The 19201-nt window shown below is 40.0% G+C and overlaps 1 protein-coding gene across 4 annotated transcripts in view; it reads left to right on the top strand.

Moving 5' to 3' along the window:
• ZPLD1 (zona pellucida like domain containing 1) overlaps window positions 1-19201 on the top strand; it is an 84222-nt gene that overhangs the window by 11516 nt on the left and 53505 nt on the right. Inside the window, exon 1 of one of the 4 annotated variants that reach the window (XM_073306738.1) lies at window positions 16782-16860. The exons of the other annotated variants lie outside the window; for them this stretch is intronic. The gene's annotated coding sequence lies outside the window, so the exon portion shown is untranslated. Of the gene's footprint in view, window positions 1-16781; window positions 16861-19201 lie in introns of those variants that run through there. 4 annotated transcript variants of the gene reach the window in all.

The raw sequence follows: 19201 nt of genomic DNA, 5'->3' as shown, positions 1-19201 counted from the left end.
TCTCCAGCCCCATGCTAATGTCTGTCCCTCTAGGAACATGATCCTCTTTCTTCAGCTCCACTCCTCATACTATACCCCAAACAACACTTAGTGCTTTCTCTGCGTCTCATAATTTCTGATCCATTCCAGTCAGGCAACTAGCATATCCACTAATTTTATGCTCACCACTGCTTGTTTTCTTTTCACAGTTAGGTTTAAAATTGCTGTTTGCTATGATGCACTAAGTAGAATTACTGGTTCTGCTGTTGGGTCAAATGGGAGTATTTGCAGATTCGTTTAAATGAAACTTTATGCTCTGAAATGCTATCACACTTTTTTAGTGCATCGAAGTTGTCTTATCTAATCACCAGTCTCAAAAGTGTACTTAGGCTTCAGTGGTTCTTAATAAATCTAGCACTATAACATACGATGCCCAGAAATTGGTTCATGTCTTACTATCTATAGAGCTAAGTCCTTCAGCTTCATTAATTTCTTTTTCTTTCATAGATTCTGGAGAAACATATTTACTGGATAATGCATGTCCATTGGAACCCCCCCCACATCCCATGAATTTAGTTTTCTTTAAGAATTCAGTTCTGATTTTAAAAAATCAGATACTTCACTTGAGGCTGTATTGTGTTTTTTCTCTCCCCCCCACCCCCCTGGCCCCTTTCTTTATATTGGTCCAGAATATCACTACTAAAATTAAATGCATTTGCTACAGATTGTATCACATCTCTGATTACATCTTGGACAAATTCTACTGCAGAGGAAAATCAAAATGATTTAGGAAGGAAAGATAGTGTGTGGGACTGGGATTTAGGAGGTTGGAGTTCAGTTCTCAGTTCTGCCACAGACTCCTTGTGTGATTTTTGAGCAGGTCGCTTTGTCCCTTGGTGGCTCAGTTCATCGCCTGTGAAATGTAGAGAATGTATAGTTTCTCTCACTCTTAGTCTGTTTTGTCCATTTAGACTGCAAGCTCTTAGGGGAAGGGACTCTCTCTTACTATATGTTTGTATAGCATCTATCTAGGACAATGTGGCCCAGATCTAGGCTGGAGTTGCTTCAGGATTTCCTAATACAAATAAGCCCAATATGAACAGATTCAGTAAATACTGAGCTGGAATCCTCTTCTGGTTCTAATTCATGACCATCTTTGAGATGCAACTTAGAAAATATTTAGTTTCCATTTACCATCTATAAACTCTCATTCATTGTATTTGTAGAGGTGGGGGAACTTCAAAATTGTTCATAACATTTATTCATATATGTCAATTCATGGGCTTCGCATACACACCTGACCATAACATGACCTTTTAAAGATATTTTCTTGCAGTTGTGATAAAAGAAGATAGGCAGAGGGTTAAAAGGAGAAAATAGGAGTAGGCAGTGTCTTTTAAAAGACAAGACTATTTTTAAATGGTTTAGAAAATTTGAGTTGTGCATATGTGACTCCCCTGTACCCCATGTTCACCCCTGTTGTATGGTTATGAAATATTTTGTGCAAAGTGTGCCTTGTGAGGTATCATCTGAAAAGCCATAATCTGCTGAATATTCCTATCCTGTTGAAATGTGTGTAAAATGAAACTGCATGTCAAATTATGAGAGTTTGTTATATGATTGCTACTGAAATATGCTGTAACACCCTCAGCCCACTTTCTCAAAGGCACATTGGCATGGCAGCTAGCTGCTAAAAGGCCATTACCTGCTTAATCGGAGATTCACCAGCAGGGGAGTTGTAAACAAGAAATTTACAGTTCATCTAAAGCGGGGATCAGCAACCTTTGGCACGTGGCCTGTCAGGGAAAGCCGCTGGTGGGCTGAGCCGGTTTGTTTACTTGCAGCGTCTGCAGGTTTGGCTGATCGCAGCTTCCACTGGCTACGGTTCGCCGTTCCAGGCTAATGGAGGCTGCGGGAAGTGGTGTGGACCAAGGGATGTACTGGCTACATCTTCCTGCAGCCCCCATTGGCCCGTGGGAGCTGCGATTGGCCAAAGCTGTAGACGCTGCAGGTAAACAAACCGTCCCGGCCCACCAGCAGATTTCCCTGATGTGCCAAAGGTTTCTGATCCCTGATCTAAAGGATAGTTTGGACTAATTGTCTGCACCTCAGCGGGGAGACAGGGGGAGGGCTAATCCTCAGAGAGGAGAAGGATATAAAAATAAGGGACAGTGCCACCACATTACCTCTCCTCCCCCATCACAACTCATGGCAGCAAGATTGCTTGAAAGACAATAGGAGCATCATTGGACAGGGAGGAGTGATACTAGTTGGAAGGCTTTCCAGTTGGTATGGACTGCTGAAAGTTTTTGGGTGAGAGACCTTTGTCTTCAAATCTTATTTAGCTTGGTAAAGTTTAGGAATTAGGTTGTCTTATCTTTTTGTTTCTTTTATAACCAATTGTTATTTTATGCCTTAGAATCACTTAATCTACATTTCTCTAGTTAATAAACTCGTTTTATTGCTTTCGCTAAACCAGTGTGTTTTGGTTGAAGCATTTGGGAAATCTCTACTCAGGTTAACAAAGGCTGGTACATCATCATTTCCCTTGATGAAATGATAGACTATTAATGTGCTTGCATTGTTCAGTAGTGTGCTGGACAGTACAAGATGCACATTTCTTGGGGTGCAAGGCTGAGACTAAGAATTTGCAGGTGTCACCCTATGTGTAGCTTGAGTGGCTGAGAGAACATTCATGTAACTTTATGTGCTAATGGCTGAGTGTGAGCAGAGCCTGGAGAGGCTGCTTTCCACTAAGCAGTGTAAAAGGCACACTGGGCCCTGGTGGATGTCACAACACCTTGTTAGATGATGTAACTGTGTGATGGTATTTAGTGTTCCCCTCAAACTCCCTGCTGTCTTTCCTCCTACTGGTTTCAGCGTAACAGCCGTGTTAGTCTGTATTCGCAAAAAGAAAAGGAGTACTTGTGGCATCTTAGAGACTAACCAATTTATTTGAGCATGAGCTTTCGTGAGCTACAGCTCACTTCATGGGATGCATCCGATGAAGTGAGCTGTAGCTCACGAAAGCTCATGCTCAAATAAATTGGTTAGTCTCTAAGGTGCCACAAGTCCTCCTTTTCTTTTTCCTCCTACTGTTTGTTATGCTCACTTGTCATGTCCTAAACTAGACTGTAAGTTCTTCAGAGCAGTAATTGTCTCCTTATGTGATTGTGCTGCACCTAATATGCATTGATCCTGAATGGCTTTTGGATGCTACGGGCATGCAACAATGAATAGCAGTATTAATTATTGCTGGTCCTAAGTCCACTGTGAAGTCAAAACTGGTTTGACCTAAACGTAAAATGCGTCTTCTTGCATGATGGATAATAAGAACAAAGGGCCTGATCGTGATCTCGCTTACCATATACTGATGTAAATCAAGTGTAATACCACTGAAATCTAGTTTAAAACTGCATAAGATCAAAATACAGCTCAATATCTGCTCACTATCATGATCATCATCAGTCATCAATACCATGATGTATTTGAGTAAGCTCCCTTACCCTGTTTTCTTTGGATACCCTTACATTTCCTTCCTAATATTAAAATCCCCTTCTTTAGTGGTGGTTCTTGTGGACTCCTCTATGCTTTGTCCTACTAGGACATATTTTAGAAAAGTGATTCCTTATCCCCATAGGAGACACTGTTTTTCTAAAGGTTGAACATTTGGTCTGTCGGAGATATACACCGCCTCTTCCACAGGAGAGATTCAGGAAGTTCCAGCCCAGAATAACCACTAGCCAAGTGGATAGGACACTCACCAGGGATGTGGGATATCTTGATTCAAGTCGCTACTCCAGAATGGGGATTTGAATATGAGTCCTCTCATCACATGTGTTAAAATATCCAGTGTTAAAATACCCCAAAACAACACAATTTTTATTTGCCAAAAATTCAGAAAATTTTTGGTTGCAGTTTGTCCTAACCTGAACTGAATGTTTTTTTGTTTGTTTGTTTTTTTCAATTTTTCCGAACTGCCAGAAAACTGAAAAATCAATTATTCTAACAGCTATTGAAATTGTAATTTTTGTTTTTTGCTTCAGGGTCTACCTCACTAAAATGTTTATCACTTCTCAGTCTGATCGTAATGTTGTATGCAGTCTCCTTTTTCTCTTGCAGTTCCAGTTTTAAATCTTTCATGTTCTGTTTCTTGTAGGACAAAAGTGTGTGTTTGTTCAATGCATTTTTACATTGGCTGTATGTTTCTATATCATTTAATGGCTTGCTTGCATATATGCAATCCTTTGCCCCCCACCCCCCTCCCCAGCTCAAGTGATCTGCACTCAAGTGGTGTAATTCTGCAAATATATTTTTAAAAAAAATCTTAACTTTTTATTCCACGTGAAGGAATACCGTGTATTCCCACTGAGTCTGTGCTCTCAGATGAAGAGTGTGATCTTACTATTTCTGAGATGTAACTGAGTATACTGTCTTAACTATCTTGTTAATGAGAACATATATAGGGAATTGATAGGATATTTTTATAAGGGATGTAAACCTGGAATGTTTCAGGGCCCAAGCCAACCACTACCTGATAGTGGTTAGGAAAAAACCTTCCCCCAAAGGAAGATTATTCCATAATTTTCCTCCATGGAGCTGCTTACACCTTCATCTCAAACTGCTGTTACAGGCCACTGTCTGACACAGTGGACTAGATGGACCACGGGTCTGATCCCTTGGAGCAACAATTATGTTGCTAATCAGACTTCACATAACTTTTCAACTAGGCAATAATTTTATTTTCTTGGGACCTTTCCCTTTTTTTAGTTCAATTTCAGTTTTAGTTTCTTTTGGTTGCTGTTGTCAAGTTGTCCTGAAAAGAAGTGATGAGGTCAGTCAGCTTGTTACATTAACAGAAACATTTATTTAGTACGTCTTGTTCAGGTGGAGCACATAGATTTGCTCTATCCATGGATAGTATTAATCCTTTGCAGATCTTTCTAGTCAACCAAAATTGAAGCATTTGATTGACATCTTGCTTAGGCAGAATGCTGATATATCTTAAGCCTGCAGAGATGACTCCCCAGCTCAGGGTTAAGGCACTTTGAGGAAATGTTAGTTTTGACTCCATTTGTTAAGTCAGACTTTCATTACAAGCCTTCTTCTTTTAATGGGCTCCCTTAAGGACTTGCAGGTAGGATGACCAAATATCCTAATTAATATCAGGACCATCCCGATATTAGGGTCTTTGTCTTGTATAGACACCTATTCCCCCCTGCCCCCCATTATTCTCCCCCGTCCTGATTTTTCACACTTGTTATCTGGTCACCGTACTTGCAGGTAAATTTACCAAATGGGCTATGAATTCACTGGAAAAGAGGTGTGTTTTTTTACCTTAAGAGAGCTAACTTGGGATAGCTTTCTCAATGCGGTATTGTAATAGAGACAAGGGACAGGTAGTATTTTTGTCATTGTAGCTAGTTGAGGTAAACTCCGTGACTGAAGTAAAAACCACCTGTATCCCCTAGGATTTTGTATCCAGACAGCTATCTCCAGGTGAAAACACACCTTTTCTGCAGCAAATACATGATAATAATCATTGGCTCCCTCTCACTAAAGAATTGACAGTGTTAACTTGGGTTACTTAAGTATGATGGAGGTACTTCAATGTTAAGCAGCAACCTTAACTTCAGCTCAACAACATATTTCCTCTGTCATAACCAGAGGACTTCAGTTCCCAATGCTTTCACTACAGCTTCTTTAATCAGCACTACATTCATTTTAAAGTAAAAAACCTCCTCCCCATGCCCAAATTAAACGTGCCGCATTTGGAAGGTGTGGCACTGAGGTGCAGAGAGATTCTGTGGCGTGCCCTGAGTCGCAGTGAGTCAGCGCTGGAGCTGAGAGTACAACCCAAAATCTCCTGGCTCCCTGTCTCGCGCCTGAAGCCCAAGACTACCCTCCTTCTTGGCTGTCGCTACTCAGTGTCTTTTTAATCTGTCCAGGTGCTTATGTGTCTGCACGGCACCACGGTCTGACCATGGCTGATCTCTCGCTGTTGCATCGAGCCTGGAAACCTCATACATGGAATGTGGTTTCTGAGCAGTTTTCTTGATTAAAGCCCTTGAATGAATAAATGATGAAGTGGACTTAACAGCTAGGGAAGAAATGGCTCAGATAGAGCAGTCGGTCTAGAGTGGATATGTTTCCAACATTGTTTTTGTTTTTATGGATTATTTAAATGAAGTCACTCTAATCACAATGGCTCATAATGTTTTCATTTTGTATAACAGCATTTACTTTGGTTGTCTTGTTACTGTACTCAGCACGCTCTTATGATATCTACCCGACAGCATCTTTCTCTAATGTACAGGCAAATGAGAATTGTAAGCCTTTATTTCCTCCCCATTTCATCTGGAAACAAAGATGAAATTCAAGCCTTGAAGTGTTTTTAATTCTTTTATTTGTTTTCTTCCTCCCCCTTCCCCCATGCAATAGCAGGGCAAGCTTCCCTCATGCTGTCCCACCAATGTGTTTTGATCTTGTCCTGCTTGCAGTATTTCTGAGATATTCTCACAGCGTGATGACAAAGAACTGTGATGAGGAAAATCATGAGTGTGGTCACGCAGGGCAACTCAAAGGGGCTAATTATGTCGCACTGATTTATGGGCACATCTGCAAAGGGCTGTGTAGTGGAGTGGTCACCCGCTCCTGCCTGGAAGGGCTTAAAACAGCCCTGGGGCAAGGGAAAAGCTGGGCTGATTGGGAGGCAGCCTCAGCAGTGGGGCCAGTGAAGCCAGGAGCAGAAGGACTCGCTCTCTAGCTTGTGGAGAGGGAGGGACCTGGCTGCTGGGAGCATACTAAGGTACCTTAGGTGGAGGAGGGCTGGGGGAAGGCCAGAGGAGCTGGGGAGCTCCGGCCTGGAAACCCCCGAGGCTGCAGGGATAGTGGAAGGCCAAATAGGTACTGGGGTTGCAGAGGGCAGGAAACAAGGATGGAAACAAGGATGCTAAGCAAGGGACACTGAAAGAAAGGAGAAAGCGGCCTCTTCACTAGTGGTGTGTTTAAAAAAAGAAAAGGAGAGGGTAAACTAAGGTTTTTGGTGTTCCAGGCTGGGCAGAGGTACGTTAGGCATTTAAGGGTAGGTAGAGCCGCCCTTATTTTGAATTGGGTTTAGGCGAGGATGACATCAGCACTAAAACTCAGAAGTGACATTAAAATGCATATTTTCATCACTTAATTTCACATGCAGAGTGACCACACTGCATGAATTTAATGCTTTTGAGAGTTTTATAAATAAATACATTGAGTAAATGCAATATTTCCCATTTGCTATGTTCACCCTCAACTTTACTACTGTTCTTCACTAGAGTGGATTTTGTTGCTTGGTAACGGGTAACAGTGTACTTTATTTATGATTTCTTTAAATGGTCCCTAAAACATGCTAGGATTTTTAGAGGATGACAGAAAAAGAAGTCCCTGCCCTAAGAGCTTGTAGTCTGAATTTCAGACACAATACAGTGAATGAGGGCAAAGGGGATTGTGGTGGGCATAGGATGTAGAAGGAAAAGGTGTACAAAGCTTAGGCTATGCAGTAACTTGATATGCACAATGGATCGTTCTAGGGAGACCTAAATAGGCAGATACCTTTACCACAGCCATAGCCAGTATTTCCCCCAACAGCTCTCCTACTAACACTTGCTGGCATGCAATGACGAGGCCCTTGCCTCCCACCAACCACCAAAACATGTAATCCCTAGCCCATTGCTCCCCTAGTGTCTGGTGAAGCTAAATGATGGCTTACTCCTGCATAGGTGTGACAAAGGTGGATGGGAGAGAAGGAACTGCATAGTTTGGCCTAAAGAACAGAAAGAAAAGACTCTCTCAGGAAGAGGTAGGGGTAAAACAAATGAAAGTGCTGATATACTTTAAAATACTACAGTGAATTTCCAAAATTTAAAAAAATCTAGTGCCCTTAGTTATTTTTCCCTATAGAAGATAAATGGCTCCCAAAGAAAAACATTTTTGATTGAATTTTGCACTAAACAAACACAATCATGTCCCGCCCTGCAGTCAGCCAGAACATGGGATGAGCACAGCTTTAAAAAAAAAAAAAAAAAGAAAAAGAAAGAAAAGGTAGGTGTGTGGGGGTGTGTGTACCTTTAGAGCATAAAGAAATGAGACAATGGAGTAGCAGACAGCTGGTACCAAACAGCCGGATTCACAGGAAAGGGCAAGCCGTCGGCAGATGAGGTGAAAACACTAGAAGGCCCAAAAGTGACAGCACAGCATTTTAGTGCTTACTTTGCAGTTTCAAACCACAAATAAAATCCCTACAAGGAGAAAATGGCAAAGGGGAAAATGTGATTCTTAGCGTCATGGGTCTAGAATGTCGTCTCCAACACAGAAAGGGGAGAAGAATGGAGAGGCTGGGAAACACTATGTGGTTCACCTTGAGGAGATCCCAGGAAATGTGTTGGAGGCTATGGAGTGGAAAGAACAACAATTTCTCAGACCCTGTGGGGAATCCCTACATGGTGGGAGATAGGCCCCTGTGATATGGTTGTGGCCTCTCTCTTCCCTCTGCTGACATGGCTTCATCAGAAGGTATGTTGGAGGACTGTCTGCTTGCCAAGGCCTGAAAGAAAGAATATACTCATGTGCTTAATTTGCTAAAGTGAAGTAGTAGCTGGTTTGTTTTTCCCCCTGCAGTAACCAAGTTCTGAGTTGAATAATAATCTCTCAGTATTGTACTGAAATTGGCCTGGTTGGTTTGCAGATTTTAAAGTATCCAAAGGTGTCTGTTATGTTCATCACAAGTAATAGAATTAGAGGCCCTTTCAGTGGCTAAAACACCAGATATAGTTGATTTGGTGATGACCTTGCTGTTTCTTAGGCAAATGCTTTTTGTTGTGCAGCTGTAACATTTTCAGGCTGATGAAATGGCAACAGAAAACACACAGGGAAGTTGGTCACCCTGCCAAAGACAGCTAGGCATAGTTCCCTCTTCACAACTACTTTGCCTTTGGGACTGTGCTGCACTTCTGGCTCCTGATTGGGTGTGGGAGCCGGGAACAGACCAGGGACCGGTTCTTGCATTGTGTTGTCACTAAATCTCTAGGTCAGTCCTATGTTCTCATTTTGATAGCTGTGTTGAGGTGTCAGCTTTTCATTTGTTTCAAGGGTTCTTTAGGTCCAGTGGTGATTTTTTTTTAACCTATCGCAAAAAAACCCCTTCGAAATACCACTGTATGCAATATTAGTACAGTGCTGCATTCAGTGCCTTGTACAGATGTTGGAGTCCATTTTGGCGCATGGCTTGCGGTGCTTGGAGGCAAGGGGGTGCTCCAGTTATACCATGTGCTTGAGAATATTCTTAGCCCAGTGAAATTGGTGCGCTCTTGGCACATGATGATTTGGGAGCTCATTATCTCTTTTGAAAAACTCATTTTCCAGCCTACTGATTAAGGTTATGAGAGCCTACTTTCAATATGCCTCCTGCTCAGTTTTTAATTCCCTGGCTGACAGTAAAGAAAATTCTAACCAATTGTCAGGATGGTTTATATTATTCTTTTGTCTGGATGGCACATTGATCCAGTTGAATATGCCTTCTTGAAAAATGAGTTTGTCTAAAATCCAGCTTGCAAAGGGGAGGTATAAAGGTACATAGAGTTTTCCTCTGACTGGGGACCTTTCTGTTGTTCTGTATTTTGGTACAGAGTATAACTTAGAGTTCTAATCTAAAGATCAAGCCTCTTGCATGGGAGAAGCTGAATTTTCTGCTTTATTGTGCTTAATAGGGTATTCCCTGATTGATTGATTGTACCTCGGCATGTTACGATTTTATGAATGTGAACTTCCCTGTTAAGATTGTTTTAGTAACTAACATGACTACATTCCAAGACCCCCATTCAATTTTCACTCCGTGTTTACTCAGTATTTACCTAGGAAAGTTTCAGAGAAGCGGGTTGAAATCTGAGTAAATACTGAGGGGGATTGTCCATATGGGAAAATTTTACCAGTTAGACTATAAATATTAGTATAACTCCTCTTATGGACCATGTTCTAGAATAAGAGTGTTTTTCTTCAATTCAGCTTAAACCCCTTTTGTATGTCAGAACATAAGCTAAACTAGAAGAGGGCTTATACCAGAATAAGGGTGTTCATATGGGGTGTTCTATGATATGACTGTAGGGTATGAATTTAAAGCTCTATTATACCAGTATATCTTTCCAATGTAGACAAGCACTAGATTGTGCAACTGTTACTTGCATGGTGATCGCTGATTCATGCAAGTAATCCACTTATTTCTGTTCTATTCAGTTCTCATAACACCCATCACTGTAGCATCTGGGACGGCGTGTGTGTAACTTCTCACCGGTGTGAGTAAGGATTGAATATCTGAGTAAACGCTGAATAAAGGTATCAGGATTTGTTCCCCAAATAATGGAAAATGCAGGCGTATTTCTTTGCAATGCAAGCTGAACTACCCACATTTTTCAACCAAATAATTATTGCTTCACTCACTCTACATTCTAAAAACGAACAGACTCCCAGTCCTTGAGATAATCTTTCAGCAACTTAACGCTAAACTCCAGAAAAGCACTTAGGGCCATCACAGAGAGGCTATTTTACTCTTTCTCAGAAATATACGATGAACTATCTGAATGGGAGAATCTGTCCACTCCTCTAAGTACTTAATGGGTTGCTTATTTCTTCTTGCCAAAGAGAGGCTGGTGATGCGGCTGCTTTGTTGAAGTAGCCAATGGCAGAGGGAGGGGAAACGGCACTACTGTAAAGCAACAGAGAACTAGCTTAATGTCACTTTCCAGAATTAAAAGGCCCCCCTCTACCCAACCTCCTGAAATTCTTATAGGCCTCCATAGAGGAAGAAAAATGCACTGAGTTAATGAAAGATGTAAATATAACACAATTAACAGGGAGAGGGTGTAGGACAATGGTTAGAGTAGGGGTTGGGAATTGTCTCTATTAAGTAATCAGGACTCTCGCTTGATTAATAACTGAAGGATGGATTGTTTAGTGTTAACCTCATTTCAGTAATGTGGGTCTACATTTGTACGGTATAATTTTGTTTGTAGGACTAAATGTGATGGCTAATGGTTTGCTGGAAATTAATTTTTAAAAAAATTAGATGATCCCAAAGCAAAACACTAGGTGTCAATATCCCTGAACTGTGAGGAAATGCAGATCCAGATCTGTATTTCGCAGCTGGCCCTTATTCCTGTAACAGGCCAGATCAAAAGCCTGGATCCTTCCAAATGAGCTGAAGGTGATATCTGAGTTGCGATCCAAACTTGGAGATCCATTGCTTTAAAATACAATAAAGAGAATATTTTAAAATGAAGAGGAGTTTTCACACAAGAAATTCACTGCTCTGCTGTTCCAAAGCACACTTATCTAGTCACTGCAAGGTATTTGTATAATCAGGGAAAAACTGGGAGTAGCCTGTTGCAGAAACACTCTCACAGATTTTAGTTTCAGTTAGCAATTGGTGACTATGTTCCCTTCACATCAAATTTGTCTTGCAAAAAGTAACAGCATTCTAACCCTATGGTGGATGAGGGAATTCAGACAAGGAAAAATATGTAACAGGTCATTGGTGACTGTCTTGTTTTAGCTACGCACATCACGGGTGCTTAATGCGTAATAAATAGTGAGAGTTATGGCAATGATGTATTTGGCTAAATATTTGATATTTAGAAAAGAAAAGCAGGTTATTTTAGAACTTGATTATTATTATCATTATTACTATTATTATTATTTATTTATTTGCATCTACAATTCTGAAAGCCACTTTTTTTTAAAAAAAGTTATAATAGAATAAAGTTTTACCTGCTGAGAAATCTTGGTTTAAAAAAAATCCTCTTGGACCAAATCCTGAAGCTTTTACTCAAACAAAACTGCAAGAGGCGTTTAGTTTGAGACTGGACTGTGTGAGAATTTTAACATTTGTCTCATTATAATCAAGCTATATTTTCCACTGAGCTGAGCAATCCTTTCGACCATACTTTTCCTTTCCTTCTACCTCAGCATAGCTCTTTGGCTGCCAAGGCCAAAAGGTGCATCATTGCTGGCTTGCTTTTTAAACCTCTTTCAAAAAAATCCACATGAAGAATCACCCCACCAAATAGCAAAGGAGAAAGCTTGAAATAAGGTAGGATTTATTTATTGACCATGTATAAAGTTTTCTAAACTATCCGTTTTGAGCATCAGCAGTTCTGATTTCAAAGAATGTACAAAAATGAGTGGTGAGATAGGGAAAGGTCTGTGTGGAATGGAAGAAATTTGAGTTTGTAATGAGTAAAGCATGTTGGAATTGTAATGAGGTATGTTTGAGAGCCAGAACAAGTAAATGTATTTTTTGTTTTCTCTTTTGATATATGATATATGCATAGCACTGTGCACTTATATTTTCTTGTGAGAATGACTGATTGAAATTTTGCTATAGAAAGTGCAAAAAACATTGAATATTTTACACAGCAAAATCATTTCTCTACAAATGAATAGCATAAAGTCAAAGAATTAAATGTCTAGCAAGCTCATGCTTTGTGGAAGACAGTCAGTCGCTTGCTATGACCCTTAAAGATGCAGATTCTTCAAAAGAATGAAGATAATTTAGTTTTTGTTTTATTTTTCCACATTAATGAGTAAAGGGGATTCCTATTCTTTAAATGTAAAGGGTAGGTAGATAAAATGTGTTTAGCAGTAAAATTACTGAATGCCATTATTTATAGAGACCTGGATAATGGATCCTTTTGTTTTTATGGGTACATGCAGCATGACCTTTAGATTGTACCTAGTACAACTCAATATTGAAGTGCCCATTTCTAAGTAGTAATAAGATTTGTTAATTGCTTTCTATAAATAACCAGATGAGTTAATTACCATTGGAACAAGTTTTTTCCCCCCTCTGCTATCTAATGTTAATGGATTTAAGGCTAACTTGTGGCCACTCCAATGATGACTGGAAAAGTGAGTGGGGAGAGCACAGGGAGCCAGGCCTACCATCAATTAAAGTGGTAGCTGTAATTTTGATAGTAGGGGATAGAGAGAGAGGTGAATTGTTTGTGCTGTTGGCAGTGTTAATGACCTATAAAGGAATATGTCTTACCAGCAGGAAGGTCCCAAGTCTTCATAGCTGTACAGTGAAGAGCACTGTGGTAGACTGTCTGGGTCTCTTCTCACTTATGCTGATCTAACTACTGACTTCAGTGGAGTTACTTCTGGTTTAGCTCAGTGTGTGAGAATAATCTGGCCTCATTGTGCCTTTCAAAGACATAATATTATACCTCTTCTGTACAGGTCAGGCTTTGAGGACCTGTCATGCAATTCATAGCACTTCATACATAATGGAATTATTTGCTTTGTATTGAAATGGAAAAGTGAAACTACATAGCTGAATCTGGCCCAGGATTTCACTGTGTTCCTAAAGAAAGGAAAACAGCCCAAACATCGTTGGAGGTCTCTGTGAAGCTGTACTTGCTGTCAGCGGTAATGGAGAGAAACTGCAAGCAGTGTTGTAAGATGATTTTATGTTTTTAATCATCTCATTTCAAAACCAGAAAGCAATTTTTTTATAGTAATGGTTTGGTTTTTTTTAAAATCAGGAGATTGGCATATTGGAAATCTGTTACAGGGTAGATGATGCTGTAAACACTCTTGTCTGTGAGACTGAAATTGCACTGCAATATTCAATCATAGATTTGCTTGATGCAGAAAGCTAACTTGTCTAAACTTTAGTAGGAAGTAAGAGATGAGAAACTCCTTGTTGCTATGTTTGTCTTCGTTTTGTATTAGGCCAAACCTGGGCTCTTTCGTGTAGGCCATACCACACTGCTGATGGCATGGAATGGACTTTATATAAGAACATAACAGCCATACTGGGTCAAACCAAAGGTCCATCTAGCCCAGTAGCCAGTCTTTCGACAGTGGCCAATGCCAGCTGCTCCAGAGGGAATGAACAGAACAGGTAATCACCAAGGGATCCATCCCCTGTCGCCCATTCCCAGCTTCTGGCAAACAGAGGCTAGGGTCAGCATCCCTGCCCATCCTAGCGAATAGCCATTGATGGACCTATCCTCCATGAACTTACCTAGTTCTTTTTTGAACCCTGTTCAAAACTTTAGTTTTTACTGAGTCCTTACCTAACCAAACTCCTATTAATATTAATGACAGGTTTCAGAGTAGCAGCCGTGTTAGTCTGTATTCGCAAAAAGAAAAGGAGTACTTGTGGCACCTTAGAGACGAACAAATTTATTTGAGCATTTTGTTAATTTTGGGGGGAAAGATGTCAAGGTTCCTTCCCCACTCTGAACGCTAGAATACAGATGTGGGGGTCTGCATGAAAACTTCCTAAGCTTACTTTTACCAACTTAGGTTAAAACTTCCCCAAGGTACAAACTGTTTTACCTTTTGCCCTTGGACTTTCGCTGCCACCACCAAATGTCCAACCGGTATATTATTAGGAAAGAGTCCGTTTGGAAACATCTTCCCCCTCCCTCCCCCAAATCCTCCCAAAAGTTACACCCCCCTTCCTGGGGAAGGTTTGATAAAAATCCTCACCAATTAGCATAGGTGACCACAGACCCAAACCCTTGGATCTTAAGAACAATGAAAAAGCATTCATACTCTTAAAAGAAGAATTTTAATAGAAGAAAAAGTAAAAGAATCACCTCTGTAAAATCAGGATGGTAAATACCTTACAGGGTAATCCGATTCAAAACATAGAGAATCCTCCCTCTAGGCAAAACCTTAAGTTACAAAAAGACACAAAAACAGGAATATCCATTCCATTCAGCACAGCTTATTTTTCTCAGCCATTTAAAGAAATCAGAATCCAATGCATATCTAGCTAGATTACTTACTAAGTTCTAAGACTCCATTCCTTTTCTGTCCCCGGCAAAAGCATCACACAACACATTATCACACTGGTGGTATCAGAATGATAATCATGAGCAGGACATAAATGCATAACCTCAGCACAGCATGGCTTCTGCCATTACTGCACTTAGAAGATGACTGCTGCAAAAAAATAATGCAAACTATGTTGCAAACTATGTAGGCCTGTATACCTACACAATACTTTGATGCTTAGAGTGATATCCTAAATGCAGTAATGGCAGAAACAGGACTTTGCTCTGTTTAAAAAAAACAAACCAACCAAAAACCAACCCACCACCCATAAAAATTTGAGCAATTTGTTAGCCTCTAAGGTGCCATTAATATTAATGGGAGGAATTAGCCGGAATAAGGGTCAGGTATTTACCTGGGTAAAGACCCCCTTAATGTTTGGTCTATAATAATAAATCAGATCCTGTAGTCTTTACTTGGTCAAAACTCCCGTTGAAGTCAATGAGTTTTGCCTGTTTAAGAAATGAGGAAGGCAAGATTTGGTTCTCTATGCTTACTGTGAATCAGTAAGGGCCAGATTCTGCCTCTCTCTTATGTGGGTGCACAGTGTTGGATGACTCAGGGACTGCTTCCTCCAAATTCCTTTGGAGGTGCACAATGCGCTGATGGAGAATAGGACATTGGTTTCCCTCCACACTGACCAATTGAGCTGGCTGGCTGTGCGGGGGTGGAGGAATCTGTACCTCAAAAAGGGGCATGGTAGTGTGCACACAGCCTCTGCCTTGGGGAGAGTACTTCTTGCTGTTCCTTCTGGAGCACTGTGGCTAGGCATCACTCCTTACTATGGACTGTACTTACATGGCATAACTGAGTTCTTGCTATTTAAGGGGCAGTGTGATTGCTTATTTCTGCTATTTGTCATTAAACACTGGTGGTATCAGAATGATAATCATGAGCAGGACATAAATGCATAACCTCAGCACAGCATGGCTTCTGCCATTATTGCATTTAGCAGATGACTGCTGCTGCAAAAAAAATGCAAACTATGTAGGCTTGTAAACCTACACAATACTTTGATGCTTAGAGTGGTATCCTAAATGCAGTAATGGCAGAAACAGGGCTTTGCGCTGTTTTAAAAAACCAAAGCAATCAAAAACCAACCCACCACCCATAAAAACCCCACCTCACTCAAACATTCCCTGTGGTGCCAAAAACTGTAGGTTACCATTTCCTTACCCAATGAGTAATAATAGTTTATAGGTACGGACTCTTCCAAGTAAAACCAAAGCAGGGAGAAACCCCCTCTGCCCAAGGTGCTTTTTAAAAAAAAGTAGAATTCCAGAACTACAGAAGTAGATGTTATGAAGTAGGTTCAGTTTCTAGCAGCTTGATCTTTGTCTTTGTGCACAGTTGGCTTTGTGTGCATTGATGTCTTGTTGGTAATTATAGTTCTGATGACACTTTGTATTCACGATGACACTCCATATCAGTTTCATCGCAACATGAAATGTTGCTTTTTTTTAATGAGTTTAACCCAGAATTGAAAAGGCTAGACATTTCTCACAATGGGACATGGATAACCTTGCAGATTAGCTACTGATCCTATCTCAGTGCTTGTCTCTCACTCTTTCTCTCTTTTTAGGCAGACAAGGGTTTCCCTCATCAAGCTGACGACAGAATAATTTTTCCAGGTTGATTGCTCACCCCACATGGACCTCTTGAGATATTTGTACAGAAGAAAAATGGAGATCAAAACCCAGGGAAATAAAAAGAGAGAGAGAGAGAGAGAAATTCAGGGTTGAAAAAAGCTACCATAAAGAACCTGCTCCGGTTTCAGTCTGGTGATGAACAGACTTGTTAAGAATTCTAAGACCTGTCAAATTTTCCCATCCTAAATCCAGGCATATTTTTAAAAGAATTTTCATAATGAGTGTCTCTTTTCCCCCATCTGAAGGGTCGGAGTATTTTCTGAAAAAGTTCTGCAGGGCAGAGAAGTCAAACACTTATTCACATGCAGCAGTACAGGATAGATGGAGTACAGTTGACTTCACAGCTACAGGGGATTTGGTAAGTGCCCATCATGTAAGCCACCTAAAACTTTCTAGAATATTAGCATTTTGGTTTTTTGTTTGTTTGTTTGTTTGTTTTTAAAAGGCTGCTTTCTTTGTTTATCATTTTATCACCTGTTAGGCAAGGCTGACCTCATTGGGAACTCGAGTGATGGAGGAGAGGGCATTACTTTAGGAGCTGACTATGAAAAAAGGGAAACAAATGTGAACATTTGCCAGTGTCAGAGTCTGAAAAGAAACATTAATTTTTCAACTTGGATTTTATTTGATAAGATCCAGTCCAGACCCATATTATTGTTTTGATGTGAGAAGGGCATCAAGGGTCCTCTCAGCAATTCCCTTTCAACCTTGAGGTTACCGCTGCAAGTCAAACACAGTCAAACCCTCTCAACATGATTCCATCAAGGAAACAATCTTATCTGACTTGCAGTGTCAGTCTGCCAGTTCCCACACTCCTTGCATTAATAGAGACAAACCGACCGCTTTGATAGGCGAGATTTCTTATCAGGATCAGACTGCAATTGAACATCAGTTCACTGATTGGAAGTGACATCTTGAATTACAAAGATGACTGGATATACTAATTGTACTAGCGTTGTTTCTTAAAATAATAATGACACTATATTCTTGACCAAGAAATAGCTGGAATTTGAAATAGTCTCTGTTAAACTGATTAACAGATACAGGTCAAGCTGACATGGTTATTGTAAATGTTACATGCACTGTGAGAAGTACCGTTACCCTAGTCTGAGGACAACAAAAGATTGTCTAGAGGCCCTGTTTTTTTACTTGTCTTGATCAAAGAATATTTTATCAGTGCATGAAATACTTTATTGTTTTCATTCAATTAGATCTTGAGCAGTATCCTTCCTCTCATTCTAGAGGCTGATTTTAATGGGACTTCAAACCTTGTTATGAATCCAGTCTGTTTATGAAAGGGACTCAAAACAAGGTGAAAGAAATGTCTGTAAATTAATTATTTTTCCATTTCAACATGGAACCCATTTCTTTTTCATTTTTAAATAAAAACCTGGCAATATTGTGTATGTACTCTGACCGAAAAGGTTTTAGGAAACTTATGGTATTATGTGTTTTCTCAAAATGAAATGTTGGAAGCAAAAACTGTGAAACCTGTAGGGATTAGATAAAGTTGTAGTATATTGCAGCAAAATTTTTCAAGTAGTTTCTTAAAACCAGGAAAGCTAAAGTGATTCTGATATAATAAACTATTGCTAGTTTGGTGCAGAGAAGTCTTGTTTTAATGGTGACATTGCTGCAGTATCATCTATTTGCTAGTGATATCAAACTGTTATTTACTAAAGATTTATATTTATATGGCTCTCTCCAAAAGTGTAAAAGAGTCACTAAAATAGAACAGTATTCATTTAGATATTTATTTACTTGTGTGACTAGATGACTCTGGGGACAGGCATTAAAATATGGAGCATTTCACTGCTAGATCGCTGGTTTGAATCCAGCCCAGGGTTAGAGGCAACTAAAGGTCATTAGCATCTGATGCCTTTTTTGGTGGTCTCTGTAAAATGCTTTGATAGTCCTTGTAAATTCCCAGGAGGACGGAAGCCAACATCATGATCAGTAGTCTAAGAAGACAGTCAGTTGACTCAAACATGCATTGACAATGAACTACTTCTTACCCCTACCCCTGTTCAGCATAGGATTGAGGAATGTTGTTGGGCCTGCATGGGGAATTCTGCGCAACTACGGACTGGGCTGTGCACAGAGGACTTTAGTAATTTTGTCTGCAATCTGTCCCCTTTTGAAAATTTACTCACAGCTGAAAAGATCTTGGGCTGATTCTGATCGTATACTGGTGTAAATCAGGAACAACTCCAGTGAAGTCAATTGAGTAAAACCAATGTAAACTGGCATGAGAGAAATCTGAATCAGACCTTTTATCCCTCTCAGTAGTGAATATATTTTTAAAAGTAAGAAATAATGCTTATTTTACAAACATTCTGCTATTATTTCGCACATTACAAATTCTTCTGGAATACACAATCTGTAGTTAGTGCTCATAAAAACTGTAGGCTGTTTTGGGTAGTCATTTTTAAAAAATGATCAGCTTCTTGTTTATAGAGTACATAAACAATTAATGTCAGATTTATGTGTTGACTCATACTAAGAACTGCAAGTATACAAGGATGATGCTGGGATCAAATATTTGATGTTCAATGCAAGAATTATGCCTCACTATGGACACTCCTGCATATTCTATGTATGATCTTTGTTGCATCATCTGTATGTTCTCCTGGCCCTTTTGTCAATATAATGGTATGACCCAATAACTGAGGGTGGGTAGGGGTGTCAGAGAGAAATGA

This window comes from Lepidochelys kempii, chromosome 1 (assembly GCF_965140265.1).
Source record: "Lepidochelys kempii isolate rLepKem1 chromosome 1, rLepKem1.hap2, whole genome shotgun sequence".
NCBI lineage: Eukaryota > Metazoa > Chordata > Testudines > Cheloniidae > Lepidochelys > Lepidochelys kempii.
Note: the sequence above shows the minus strand (reverse complement) of the source record. Positions and strands in the feature narration are given on the sequence as shown.